This window comes from Ochotona princeps, chromosome 3, assembly GCF_030435755.1.
Source record: "Ochotona princeps isolate mOchPri1 chromosome 3, mOchPri1.hap1, whole genome shotgun sequence".
Classification (NCBI taxonomy): domain Eukaryota; kingdom Metazoa; phylum Chordata; class Mammalia; order Lagomorpha; family Ochotonidae; genus Ochotona; species Ochotona princeps.
Genome location: NC_080834.1, coordinates 75,088,944 through 75,102,803, shown reverse-complemented (window position 1 = coordinate 75,102,803; position 13,860 = coordinate 75,088,944). Strand labels below are relative to the sequence as shown.

Genomic DNA, 13,860 nt, shown 5'->3' with positions numbered 1-13,860 from the left:
TTTGCAATCCTTATTTTTTCTAATATTTTCAGTAAGATGTTGAGTAAGAGTGGTGTACATGGACATCTTTGTCTCGTTCTAAATCTGAGGATAAATGCTTTCAGTTTTTCCATATTCTATGTGATACTGGCTGGTGATTTGTCATACATAGCCTTTTATAGTTTCCAGGTGTCATCTTTTTCCGTAATTTGTGGAGGTTTTTTTTTTTAATCATGAGGGATTGTTGCATCTTATTGAATGCTTTTGCTGTATCTATTGAAATGACTGGTATTTGTTCTTCAATCGGCTTGTGTGATTTATGACATTACGGATTTGCTAAACCATGCTTGCATTACTTGGCATAAACTCCACTTGATCAAGATGTACAGCTTTTTTATATGGTTTAAGTTTGCTTTGATAGTATTTTTTTAGAATATTTGCATCTATGTTCATTAAGGATGTAAGTCTGTACTTTTCCACTTTCATTTTAATGGTTTTGTCTTTGGTTTGGGTAACAGATTCTGGACTCATGAACAGATTTTGTCAGAGCTGCATACTGTTCAATATTTTGGAACAACTTCAAAAGCATTAGAGTTGTACCCTCTTTGAGTGTTTTGCGTAAAGCCATAAGATTCTGGATTTTTCCTTGATGAAAGCCTTTTAATTATTGCTCTAACCTCAATGTTTGTTTTTGGGTCTGTTTAGATTGTTTATCTTTTGTTGACTTAATCTTGGTAGATTATGTGTTCAGTAATTTACCCACATCTTTGAGATTTTCTAGGTCATTAACGTATATTTTTTCACAATTGCTTCTTATCATCCTTTGCATTTCAGTGATATCAGTTGTAATATTTCATTCCTCACTATCAATTTATGGAAACTTTTCTTTGTTCCTTTTGTAACTAATAGTTCCTCTATTAAGTTTAACTTTCAATAAGCCAGATTTGTGCATTGTTCATCGTTTGCTTTTTTTTGTTTCAATTTCATTTGCTTCTACTCTAATCTTTATTACATCTTTCTCCTGATGATTTAGAGTTTCCTCATCTTTCCTGGATGCATGAACAGGGAGCTGGATCAGAAGTTGAGCAGCTGAGACTTTATTTGGTAATGATATGAGATGCCTGGGTCAAAGGTGGTGGCTTTAGCTGACACTGGCACCTGGAATTTCTTCTATAATGTAAGCATGTAATACGGTAAACTTCTACCTTAATACTTTTTTTACACATCTCACATAGTTGGAAATGTTCTATTTTTATTCTCATTTATTTCAAGAAATGTTTTTATGTTTTATAATTTCTTCCATGATTCATGGATTGCTCAGTAGCATGCTTTTATATATGGATGTTCTATTATTGTTCTTATTGTTGATTTCTAGTTTTATTCCTTTATCATCTGAGACAATGTATGATATGATTTCAGTATTTTTGAATTTATTGAGACTTGTGATGTAAAATATAGTCTAACCTAGAAAATGTTTCACATACTGATAAAGAGAATGTGTGTTCTGTAACTGCCCGGTGAAATTTACTGTGAATGTCCACTAGGTCCACTCTTCCAACAACATGTTTCAAATCTGATGGAGAGTTATTGATTTTCTGTCTGACCTATCACAAGAGTTGGGTGTTAAAGTCACCCATTATTATTTTGTTGGAGTCTGTCTCTCCCTTTAGGTCTAATAGTATTTGCTGTATATTTCTGTGTGGTCTTGTGTTGGGTACATACGCATTTATGATAGCTATATTTTTGTGAACTCAAACACTTTATTGAAATACAAAGTCATTCTTGTCTCTTTTTTATAGTTTTTAATTGGATTCTCTTATCTGAAGTGAGAATAGTTAAACCTGCTCATTTTTTGGCTTCCATTTGCTTCATACATCTTTTTTCTAGCACTTAACTTTTAGCGTATGTGTAACTTGTGTGTATGTGCGGCTGTGTGTGTGCTGAATTTCTTGTATGTAACGTAACAGGCTCTCGATTATTTATCCATTCAGTCAACCTGAGTCCTTTGTTTTCAGAATTTAATCCATTTTCTTTCTTTTTATTATTATTAATTACATTGCATTATGTGACACAGTTTTATAGGTACTGGGATTCCCCCCACCCCTCCACAAAACCTCCCCCCATAGTGAATTCCTCCACCTTGTTGCATTACCACAGTTCAAGTTTAGTTGAGATTCTTTCATTGCAAGCATATACCAAGCATAGAGTCCAGCATCTTATTGTCCAGATAAGTTCAACGGATTCTTGGGGAGACCATCTCCGGTCTGAAGTTAGAGCCGGCAGAGTATCATCCCAATCAATTAAAAGCCCCAACATAACATCAACAGCAATTTATAACATTATGAAATTAGTGCACATAGTATTGAGTAACCAACATGTTAAAAAAATGCAGGTTCTTAACCACATCCTGTGACTTCTTCATTGACATTTCAATTTTAGTTTATATACAACTGGGTTCTATACACCTTAAAATGGCTATAGGATAGTATTCAGCTGTCTCGCATCTATTTTAATTTTATTATTTAGCGTTTTATAGTGTGGAAGCATAATTTTGCTGAACTTGGCTTTTTTTCGGGTAGTCTAGACTGGCTTATAACTCTAACAAGACGTATGTCAACAGTTTAGGTGCAGCACAGTTTTAGGAGGGGTGTGCAGAGAAATCTTCACTACCCTAGAGAGGAGTAACTAATGTTTGTGTCCCTCCTAGTAAGGTGTAAGTGAATCCACGCTGACCATTTCCTGTCTGATTCTAAGCTTTCCTTGTTGTTCTCTGTCTATTCTAATTTTTTTGTTGTTGTTTGTTTTGTTTTGTTTTGTTTTGTTTTGTTTTGTTTTGTTTTGGGGGGGCTCCAGGGCGACCCTGATAGTCATTGCAGGAGAGGGAGGGGACCCAAAGTTGGAACTAAGTAAGGACCAGAGAAGGCTCCTCTCCCTAGTCCCAAAGGGAGTTTACTGTTCTTCTGTTTCTGCGGACTGCTCAGGGCTCCTGGCTGTTGTTCCTGTCATATTGGACCCTGCGAGGAGGGATTTGGGCTTCTTCCATCCTATGTGGTAGATCCAAGCGGGAGTGGTTGACCTCAGAGTTGTTGGCCTCCGAAGGCACTCCAATTGCCCGTGATCTCCTTGGCAGTTGGGATGTAGTCCTCGGTGCCCGTACTGATAGTCCTTGAAGAGGATCCAGGAGTCTCCAGGGTTGGGATACAAGCCTCCTCCTGTCCCCCTGCTCCGCTCTGGGGTCCCCCCCTGCTCCTTGCATATGACCTCCTGATCAGAGGTTGTCAGGATTGCTCTTGAATATCCATTTTCATTCAAGGTTTGTATTGATATATAAGAATTAATAACTGTCAGTTTATTGATTGGATACTAGTTATACATGGTCTTAGTAAATTTGGCAATGTTGTATTTTTTCAATATGTTTACGTCCAATGTGGGACACAGTAAAAAGATCAGGTTTTGTCAGGGTTCAAAGAAGACTGAGTAAATGAAACACAGAGCTTTTGTGTGACTATACAATGGAGAATATATGCCGTTATACAAATTCATAAAATGTCCAACACCAAGAGTGCTCTCTGATTCAAACTATGAATTTTGAGTGACAGTAATGTGCCATGGACCTTTGAAAGTTACAACTAACATAATCTCCAGTGGCAGATGCTGATCACAGAAGACCCTGTGAGTGTAAGCAAAATGTTGAAACCTCTTTACTTCTACTTTATTTTGCTTTGAACCTAAAACTGTTCTAAATAGAATGCTTACTTTTAAAGGCACCTGATTATAATATTAAAGTTACTCGTTTCTGTAAACTTTATTCTGTAAACTTTATTTTTAATGAAGAGCTCAGAAAAAGTCTGTGTTACAATGTTATGATATATATTAAGTTGTTATAAAGTTTATATTCACAGATGAAAACTGCTCAAGGTAAAAAATAGTTCTTAAATATTTTTTCTTTTACATTTTGCTTACCACAGAGTGAATTTAATGATTTTTTTTTTGGAGTTTATAGTTGCTGTAAATCCACATGTATAAGGAAAATGAAGCAATTAAATCGATATCTTAAGCTGTATGATGCTCCTGGAAATGTTTCTATTAACAAAAAAGAACTACTGAACATGTTCACAGTAAATGAAGTAATAAACTATTCTTTACTGGATGCTATATAATTAATCCAATTTTCATTTGTATGAAAATGTAGTTATCTCTGGCAACTTATCTTTTTTGCTGCTAACTTTTTTTCTCAAAAAAGTTTTAACCAAGAGAATAAAATGCAATAGGAACTTAATAAAATTAGTGACCCATGAACATACTCTCCGTGGAATGGTAGGTGAAAACACCAGAACAACAAAAATACATACTGTAACATCTAAGGTCTCTACAAACAATAAAAATGTTGAAATGAAATTCAGTCATGCATCAAAAAATCAGCTGGAAACATTAGAATACAGAAGAATTTACAAAGAAGGTAATTGCATCTTAATTTCATTTCAAAAGTATAAAATAATCTGGAGAAGGTTTTTTTAAGCAATTAGATTTTCAACTGATTCACAAAATTATATACATTTATGTGGTATCAATCAGTGTTTTGATACCTATAAACATTATACAATGTCCAATCAGTATAAACATAACAATCTCCTTGAAAATTTATGATTTATTTACAGCTGAAGCATTCAGTTTTACATTTTTTCAGTGAGAATCATAAACTACATTAACATTATCTTATTGTGCAATATAATCCTAGAAGTTCTTACTTACATCTAACTATAACTTAGTAATACTTTTATATTCCTTTCTCATTCTTGTCCCCACTCCCAAACTTTGGCAAACTACTTTTAATTAAAACTATACTTCTATTTTCTGTGAGATCACCTTATTTTTAGATTTCACATGTGGATGAGATAATAAGGTTTTTATCTTTCTGTGCTTGGCTTATTTCACTTGACATATTGTTGTTCTATCCATGTTGTTCATGACTGAGTAATATTTCATTATGGATATATACCACATTTTCTTTGTCCATTAATGAAAGATTGCATAGGTTGCTTCCACTTCTTGATGGTGGTGAATAGTGTTTTAGTAGACAAGCACATGCAGATGTTTCTTTGACAAGGATTTCATTTCCCTTGGGTGTATCCTTCGTAGTGGGATTTGAGGAGACGTTCTTGAACTGTATTCCTGAAGTTAATCCCATGGGGATTTAATGAAAACATTGAATGTGAATGTGATTTCCAGCTTGGAGAACTTAGGGTTCAAGTGTTAGAATCATGCCTAGGAAGACAGAAAAAGCAGTTCATGTCAGCAAATAGGGAGGGATGAAGTTTAGGAAGTACCTACAATCCTAGAATTTTTTGAAACAAAGGACCCTAGCTTTTTTTTTCTTTTAAACATGGAGCACTAATGGACCACTGTGAGAGGGAGCTGGCACAGAATTTCTTCCTGTTGCACACTGGGCCTTCTAGAGGGTCAGGTGAAGGGAACTGAAGCCAGCTAGATGTTGTCATCTCAGATAATTCATATCTAGGAGATATTTTTTTTGGCATTCAGAGACTTTGCGGTTCACTGGAAAGTGGGAAATTAGGTTGGTGCTTTTTTTATCTATTGATTAAGGCTAGGGATACTGCTAAGCAGTCCACAACACAACAGAATAATGTGAATAAGGAAGATATAGCTGGTCCAAAAATGTAACTTGTTCAAATGTTGAGGGGCTCTGACCTGGAAAAGTAGCATCTGGATTCAAAATGCATGGTTCGTATGTGTGAGTTTTTAGGAAAGTGTCTCAGAAATGGAATGGAGGAGGTGAAATTAGAGAAAACGTGGATGTTAAGCACCTGCCAGTCCAAACAACATGAAAATCACAAACCAAGACACAGATGCCAGTGTAAGAATTCACCTGCTTGCCTTTCTCTCCTTGTTTGTCCTTCTCCCTGCCAAGGAGTGTTCAGATATTATTGCTACCAAAGTGGGCGCAAAGAGTAGAAAATAAATAAGAAATGCTGGAAGAAAAAAGAAACATGCTTACTTGTCCTTCCTATCACCATGCTTCTCTAAGAACAACAAAAAAGAAACTGGGCATATTAGTGATCCCCTCCAAAAATATTATCCCCTCCAACCTATTCAACCTTTCAATTAATGTACCATATGTTCTTTCACCTAGAGATGGGCGATGTGAAGATCAATATTATAGCTTTATACTATTATTTTATACACATGATATAATATTCCTTTAAGATGTAAGAATACTGGAAAAAGAAAAAATGAGGTGAGAATAGTGGGTGCTGGCCACATGTTTGGAGGTTTTGGAGTCTCAGACAAAACAATAAGAGACACGGAAAACTTTTCTCACTTAATGTGTTACTGCAGATAAGAGTTGCTTTAGGTACTACCCTGTGTGTGACAGGTAGGTGAGGAGTGGGTTTGCCTAGTAAAATAAACGTTGATTCTTTACACTGTTTCTGATGATTAACCTTGAAATCATGAATCATAATGTTTGGGAAGTAGCAAGACAAATGTCTTATTTAACACTGCACCCTCTGATTAAAATATGTTGCGAGTAATTTTGTGAGTATTCCTTTATTTTCAATCGAGATAGTTATGTCCAAATTCACAAATGACTAATGCATTTCATTTTATTATCAACCTCTACATCGATTCTGGGTCAGTCATATTTGGGGAATGGTTTGGAAAATTCCCCCCCAGGAAGGCTGGAATTGTCATTTGCCCAAAGTATCCTGACAACCTTTAAGATGAAATAGTGATGACAGATTATGAGAGAGGCCAGTGTCCGTCTGAGGCATGTTGTGAATCTGCCTTCGCAGTCTATCATTCTGCAAAAAGACACAAAGAATCAGTGTTAGAGCCGAAGATGAAGCCTAAGATGTGCACGGAGTGCTGTTAATCCTCTTATGGTCATCCTTAAGCTCTTAAATTTGAGAACAGTGTCTGTTTTCTGCAGCCTGAATTCATGTCATGATGACCTATATTGCTTTCTCCAATGGGTCTGCATCTTTTATTACTATGTTGAATCAATTCCTTTGTTCTACCTAAAGTGAAACTTCAGGCTTTTCTCATTTAATTTTCAAGCATCATTACTCAGAACTAATACACAATCTTTCCTCTATTTTTTTTAAAAGAATTATTCATTTTTATTGGAAAGTCAGAGAGAAGGAGAGACAAAGATCTTCTCTCCACTAGTTCACTCCCCAGGGGCTGCAACAGCTGGTGTTGAGCCAATCGGAAGCCAGGAGACAGGAGCTTCTTCCAGTTCTCCTGTGCAGGAGCAGGGTACCAAGGCTTTGGACTGTCTTTGACTGCTTTCCCAGGCCACAAGCAGGGAGCTGGATGGAAAGTGGAGCAGCCGGGATTAGAACCGGTGCCCATATGGAATCCTGGCACATGTCAGTCTGCTCACCCCCAGTTGACTGAGATTAAAGGTGATTAGTGTTAGCATGCTTATTTCTCTTGAAATATCTAATCTATGTATCTCTCTTTACCTCTGTCTCTGAAGGATGTACCTTTTCTGGGCTGAAGAAAAACCCAGACTGCAGGGTAGAAAGAATATATAAAAAATTATCAGAAAGACTGACTTGAAATTGAGGCAATGTAGCTGGAAATGATGTTGCAAAATTGAAAATTTTGTATTTTGAAGACTATTAAATATCAGTAAGAGTTTAAAAAAGAGATAAGCATTGGAATTCCAGTCATAACTGTCATTAACCCCATGCTAATGGTTGCACAAAATCAACCTATCCATTTAGGACACTTTTCCCAGTGATCCCAAGAGGGCAGAAGCCACTGTTGTTCCCATATATGTGTGGCTGTTCCTTGTGGCAGGATCTTAAGGTGAGGATGTTGTTAGGAACTTCAAATGTATCCACCATGATGTACAAGCCAAACAACTGATCTTCTGGGGAAAAAAACCTGGACATATATTGATAATAGCCATCTGTCTTTATGTCAGAGCTCAACGATGCATCTGCCCCCTCTTCGATCTTAAATCTGAATACTTATTTATTATTATGCTGAGATAAACAAATAAAATAAGTATGTTCATGTAAAAATTGTTTCCGAATTGACAAAGTAGGCTAAGTGAAGTTAGAAATTGGAAGAGGATCATGGAAATGGGAGGTCAAGGGCCTGATAAAAACAAACTTGTTTATGGCTTGGAATATACAAGGAGAACTGTTCAAGAGTTTGTTTTCTTTTAATTTTGTATGTCAGAGGGGCTGCAGCACCTTTAATATAGAGAAGATAAGTCAGTTTAGCCTATGACTTAACACCCAGATAGGAAGATAAAGGTACTGTGGTTCAGAGATTAACCGGTGCTTTGGATACCGTGTCCCATACACGAGTGCCAGTTTGAATCCTAGCTACTTTGCTTTCCATACAGCAAATGTATCCTGAGAGATAGCAGGAGAGCCCAAGTGTTTGGGCCCCTGAAAACAGAAAACAGCAAAACAAACTGAGATAAATGATGAGGCAAGGAATTCTGCAGGCTTTCCAGGAAAGAACAGCCATCTGCTTTCTACCATTCTCCTGTTATAAGTCATTTTTGACATAATTTGGAAAGATTTATTGATGTTGTTTACAACAGCACAGGCAGTGCTGTGGAAGGGTTAACAAACATGAGGAGCAAAACAGCATAGGAGAAAGGATTACTGCAGTGACACGCAATGATAAGCAGCAGAGGAAAAGGGTAAGAAGCTAAAGTAAAAGAAAGAACCGCAAGGATCATATGGAATCAAAGTAGGAAAAAGGGGAGCTCCCAGCAGATAAAAAGGAATCACATTTTCTATAGCATGCAGGAGAAACTACCACTGCATGCTAAAATGCCGCTGCAAAATGCTGTTGAATACCTCTGGTGCCACCTTGCTGGCAAACGCGGAAGTTCTTAGCTTTGTTTGAAATCATCACGGCAGTTCTCCCTTGAAAACACAGTCACTCTCCCGGTCTGAGCTTTCCCTTACCCATCTTTGCTCATTTCTTAGCCCCAAAGCATTTTTTCATGAAATTATAATGAAAAGAAATGAGAACAGAAAAATAGTTACTTTATATAGTTTGATTTCTTTTGCTATCAAGCTGATTTCTTCAGAGCAAAACTGCTAATGTGGCTGTGCAAATGAAAGCCTTGCTTTTGGGGGGCTGGGTGGGAGGAGTGATGTGTTAAAAAACATAACTTAAGATGGAAAGAAATGTCATGTTTCAGGAATAAACATAGAGTAACGAAATTATAGAGTCGGGACTGAAAAGATATTTGCAGGTAGCTGTACTATTATAAATAAAACCGCTGAAATGAACGATGAGTGATGAAAAGGAGCTTGTGATACTGCCCTTGGAGGTTCCCTGGACTCCAGCATGCACCCAGCAACACAGCAGACACCAGTTGTGTTTATTTATGTCTTTCAACATTTACAAATAAAATTGTGCAATTTCTGGACTGTGCTCTGTACTATTGAAAGTGTTTCTTTAAATATATAGAAAACGAATAGCTTAGTACTCACTTGAGGTCTTTTGAGAATTGCCATTTCTGACTCTGTCATCTCTTAGGGCTTTCCACCACTCGCTGGTGGAAGGCTTCTGGAAGTTGGCAGATATTCCCTCTAGAAAGACTCACAAACATTTCCATTTGTTTGGGGAAAGATCTACAAAGAGATTCAAGAAAATTTGGAAGCCATGCTAGAGAGCTTTGGCTAGAGGAAGGTCGCTTGTCTGTTAATACTTTGTGAACACCTCTCTCATTTGCAATCTGCCATAGCAGAAATTGTAATTGCAAGTACAGCTTAATAAATGTTTGATGAAAAATGAGCAAATATCATGTGCTGCAGGGTAAAATTTTGAAAAAGTAATTTAGATATAATAAACAATATGTTACTGTAGGAAGAGATTGATGATCTGGGTTTTTCTTTTTAATGATAAGTGGCTATGTAAAATGGTCAGTTAATATGCAGAGTTCGTGAGTGTTAGGGAGGATATTTAAATAAAGCAGCAGTGAAGAATTCCATCTTCTGATTTCCATGTCTGTCACTTGGGCTTCGTTTCTTTTCTTTTCTTTTTTTTTAAAGATTTATTTATTTTTATTGGAAAGGCAGATATACAGAGAGGAGGAGAGACAGAGAGGAAGATCTTTCGTCCGATGATTCACTCCCCAAGTGAGCCGCAACGGCCGGTGCTGCGCCGATCTGAAGCCGGGAACCAGGAACCTCTTCCAGGTTTCCCATGTGGGTACAGAGTCCCAAGGCTTTGGGCCATCCTCGACTGCCTGCCCAGGCCACAGGCAGAGAGCTGGACGGGAAGTGGAGCTGCCGGGATTAGAACCAGCGCCCATATGGGATCCTGGTGTGTTCAAGGAGAGGACTTTAGCCACTAGGCCACTCCGCCAGGCCTATTTGGGTTTCTTTTCAACTGAGATGGCCAGTGCCTTATGATAAAGCCCCTTTTATAAGCAGCACTGAGAAAAAAAACATCTTACACCTGAGCAATCCAGACTACAGTTCTCCCATCTCCACTTTTACTTCTCTGTTAATCTAGTCTCTCAAAATTTAAAGTCTTTCGAATTGGAAATTTAACAGCTAAAGTTTCCCTTTGCAAAGGGCAGTTCTACATTGATTATTTAACGTTCACCCCATCACCCACTTCATTGCATGAATGTGAGCCTCCTTACCCACACACTTAGCACTTCTTTCTATTTATGGTTTTTTTTTTTACTTTGCTTTGGCTCATTCTGCTTTTGTGTTTTTCTTGTGATACATATGGAATTCTTTTTTTTTTTACATATGGAATTCTAATCCCAAACACTATTATCTGAGGTTTTGCATAAACCTTCCTTTGGATGTAAATATAATTTTGGTACAGTATAAACTGTTTTAAAGTAGTTCATGAAAAACATATATTATGAAAAATTCATGAACTTCAAAATATTTTTTCACCAAAATAACCTCATCTATCAATTCCGTTTTGTAATGAACTTTCTGATGAGATAATAACATAGTGGCTGTTTTCACTCCTGGCTAACATTCTGCCTTGGGTGCACTTTCTGAGGATACTGTAACATTCCACCTAGTCACAAACTATTGAGAACACGAATTATATCTGTATCTGTCAACTTCAACAAGCTCATAATTCCAACTAAAAAATTACTCATGGTAATGGAGAAATTCAGCCTATTTCCCCCAAAATGCTAAAATGCCATTTTATGGATGAGGGTAATAGAAAAACAAGACATCCAATTGTAAGATGAGTAACACAAGTCTAAGGCTTAAATGAAGTTGGCAATATTAAGCAGTGAAAAGCAGAATAAAAAACCATAAGTAGGTACCAATAATAATATGTGGAACAATTAAGTATTTACGTTTTCTTCCAACTTTGAAAGTCTTGTTTCCTTTGGAAGAACAATACTGAAAAAAAGAACCTTTTAAACAGTACTTTGCCCCTAAAAATCTACAATGGGTCATGCTCCTGTGAGTTAGTAATTTTTTTCAAGATTAGAGCTCAGATAACCAATACTACGTAGAGGTATAAATGCATGTGCTGTTTTATCATGTATACAACCTGACCACAATTGAAAATAAAAGTACGTCATAGTCATTGTCTATACACAGGGACTTCCAAGATTGAATGCTTTTTCATATGAAAACTTCGAATGCTTTTGCAGTCCGGGTTGAGGTGAAACAATATCAAAATGATTATCAATAAAAAATATTGGCGATTTTATTGCATGTGCCAAGTGTGTTCAGGAGTAAGCATCTTGTTAATTGTTGATTTATTGTTTCCTTGTACAATTATATCTTTTAAAAATTATTGGTTATATGGTAAAGGACCAGGATCTCCTAGAGATGTTTTCCAAAAGCTTTGACCACTCCAGTGTGCTGAAAGCCATCTGAAATGGGGAGAAACATGTTGCAGGAGAGAGACCTTCAAAACACCTATTAAGGCTTGTCAAGAGAAGGTGAAAATGAAGTAGCTGTGAGATTGTCTTTTACTGTTTTCAGAATGCAAAACTTTCAGTTGAGAAGAAATGAAATAGTCCCCATATGCATACTGTTGATTTCAGGTCTTTATTATAATCAACACAGGTTCGAAATTATATCATTAATTTTAATTTAACAAAAACTTCAACAAAGATCCTAAACTAATGCGCTGATGATTTTCTGTTTACATTAATGCTCTCTTTGTGTCTCTGTCTCTCTCTGCAGATTAAAATGTGATGATTAAACTGAAGGATTGCCTCCATCGTCAGTTAAAAGTGCGTCTGCCTGCATACAGCCTTGCATATTTGAGTTGACATTCATCTTGAAATATAACTGATTTATCTGAAAAATGTCTCCACAGTTTAACACTCTTAGATTAAACATGCATTTGGTAAATGTTTGCTGTCTTGTGGCTCTTGTTGCATCTCTATATTATAAATGACTAAGTTGTGGTCTATTTGGGAAAGTTTTTCTGCACTTATTTCTCATTCCTTACTCTGAATGCTGTCTGGAATTAGTAATAATGTTCTGCTCTAAAGGACAAGTCTTAAGCAATGTAATAAAAGGAGAAAGCTTCAGGCCAGGGAGTAAGAATATTTCCTTCTGATTTTCTATAAATCTGCATCCAGTTGTGCATGAGAATGTGATGCCTCATCTGTAATTATTATGCCAGTTGGAAGTGTGATCAGAACAGCAGACAGCCAAGCTATGCAACAACAAGCACTTGACATTTTAAACAGTTCTGACATTATAGCTCTGACATTTAATTTTTTATATCCTTTCCAAAAAATGAAATGATGAATGGGGTTTTGATAGGTTAGAACTTTTTAAAGTTAGGGTTCTTTATCACAGGCCTATTAGTATGTCTTTCAGGGTAATTTTCTCCTGAAAACACAGTGGAGGTTCCCAAGACCAGATGTGAAACAACTTTATATCAAAAGCTTCATGATTATACTTTTTATATTCATATTTGGGTTACAAACACAAGTGGCAAACTATGAAGACAACATTGCAACCCTCCCTCAGGGTTACTGGTGTAGATAAAAGTATGGATCAGGGCAGTAAAATGTCAACAAAAGTGAAGCATGCAACAAGATTAAAAAAGAAGTTATTATAGGTAAATGCGTAGATGATGCTATAGATGGGTGTAGAAATTTTGTTTTTCAAAAATATTTTGATGAGATTCATAGGTTGTATACAATCCAAGATAAAAATACATTTAAATAAAGCGGTCAAAGGTAAAATGAGGTAAACCATTGCAATTATGACACTATGATTCTGAACTGCCTAGTCACAGAAAGGAACAAGAAAATGTCAGAAAAAAAAGAACCAAAATATCTGCAAAGTAATGAAACTCAGGAATTTTTGTTATGTTGTCAGATGATTTAATGGCTGAAACAGTGCTCCACATATTGTAGAGCCATTCAAACGGAAAGTGTCAGGACAGTGTTAAAGACAATTCCTTTGTTGTGTGGCTTAATCTTTCTCAAGATATCTCAATCTACTTTAGCAAGAAGCAGCCATTTAAAAGCAGTAGCTTTTGCTGCTCAAGTTCACTCCAATTTGCCTGCCTTCTACAGCATTTCGAACCAGAGCTTTCTTCCCTGGCCTTGCTCTTTTACCTGTTGAGGGCATTGCATCCATGGATCCCCTTAAATCACAGGCTGTTCCTTTTGAGCATCCACATCTTTTCCTTCACTCCTGTTTTATGGGTATTCAGGACCCTTCTTTTCTTCCACCGTAGGATGCATCCATCCACAGAGCCTAGGAAGAAAACACAGAAGAAACAGAACAGTACAAGGACAAAAGCTGGGATACAAGTAGGAATAGCAGGCAGCAAGTATGAATTTAAGGAGAAGGACCGAGAAGTCTAATGAACCTGTCTTTGAATTCAGTCTTAGCATGCACTATGTCATTCTGG

The 13,860-nt window shown here is 36.7% G+C and overlaps 1 pseudogene; it reads left to right on the top strand.

Moving 5' to 3' along the window:
- LOC131479861 (collagen alpha-1(XVIII) chain-like) overlaps positions 1-13,813 on the top strand; it is a 28,209-nt pseudogene extending 14,396 nt beyond the window's left edge.
- Positions 13,814-13,860: the final 47 nt, after the last annotated feature.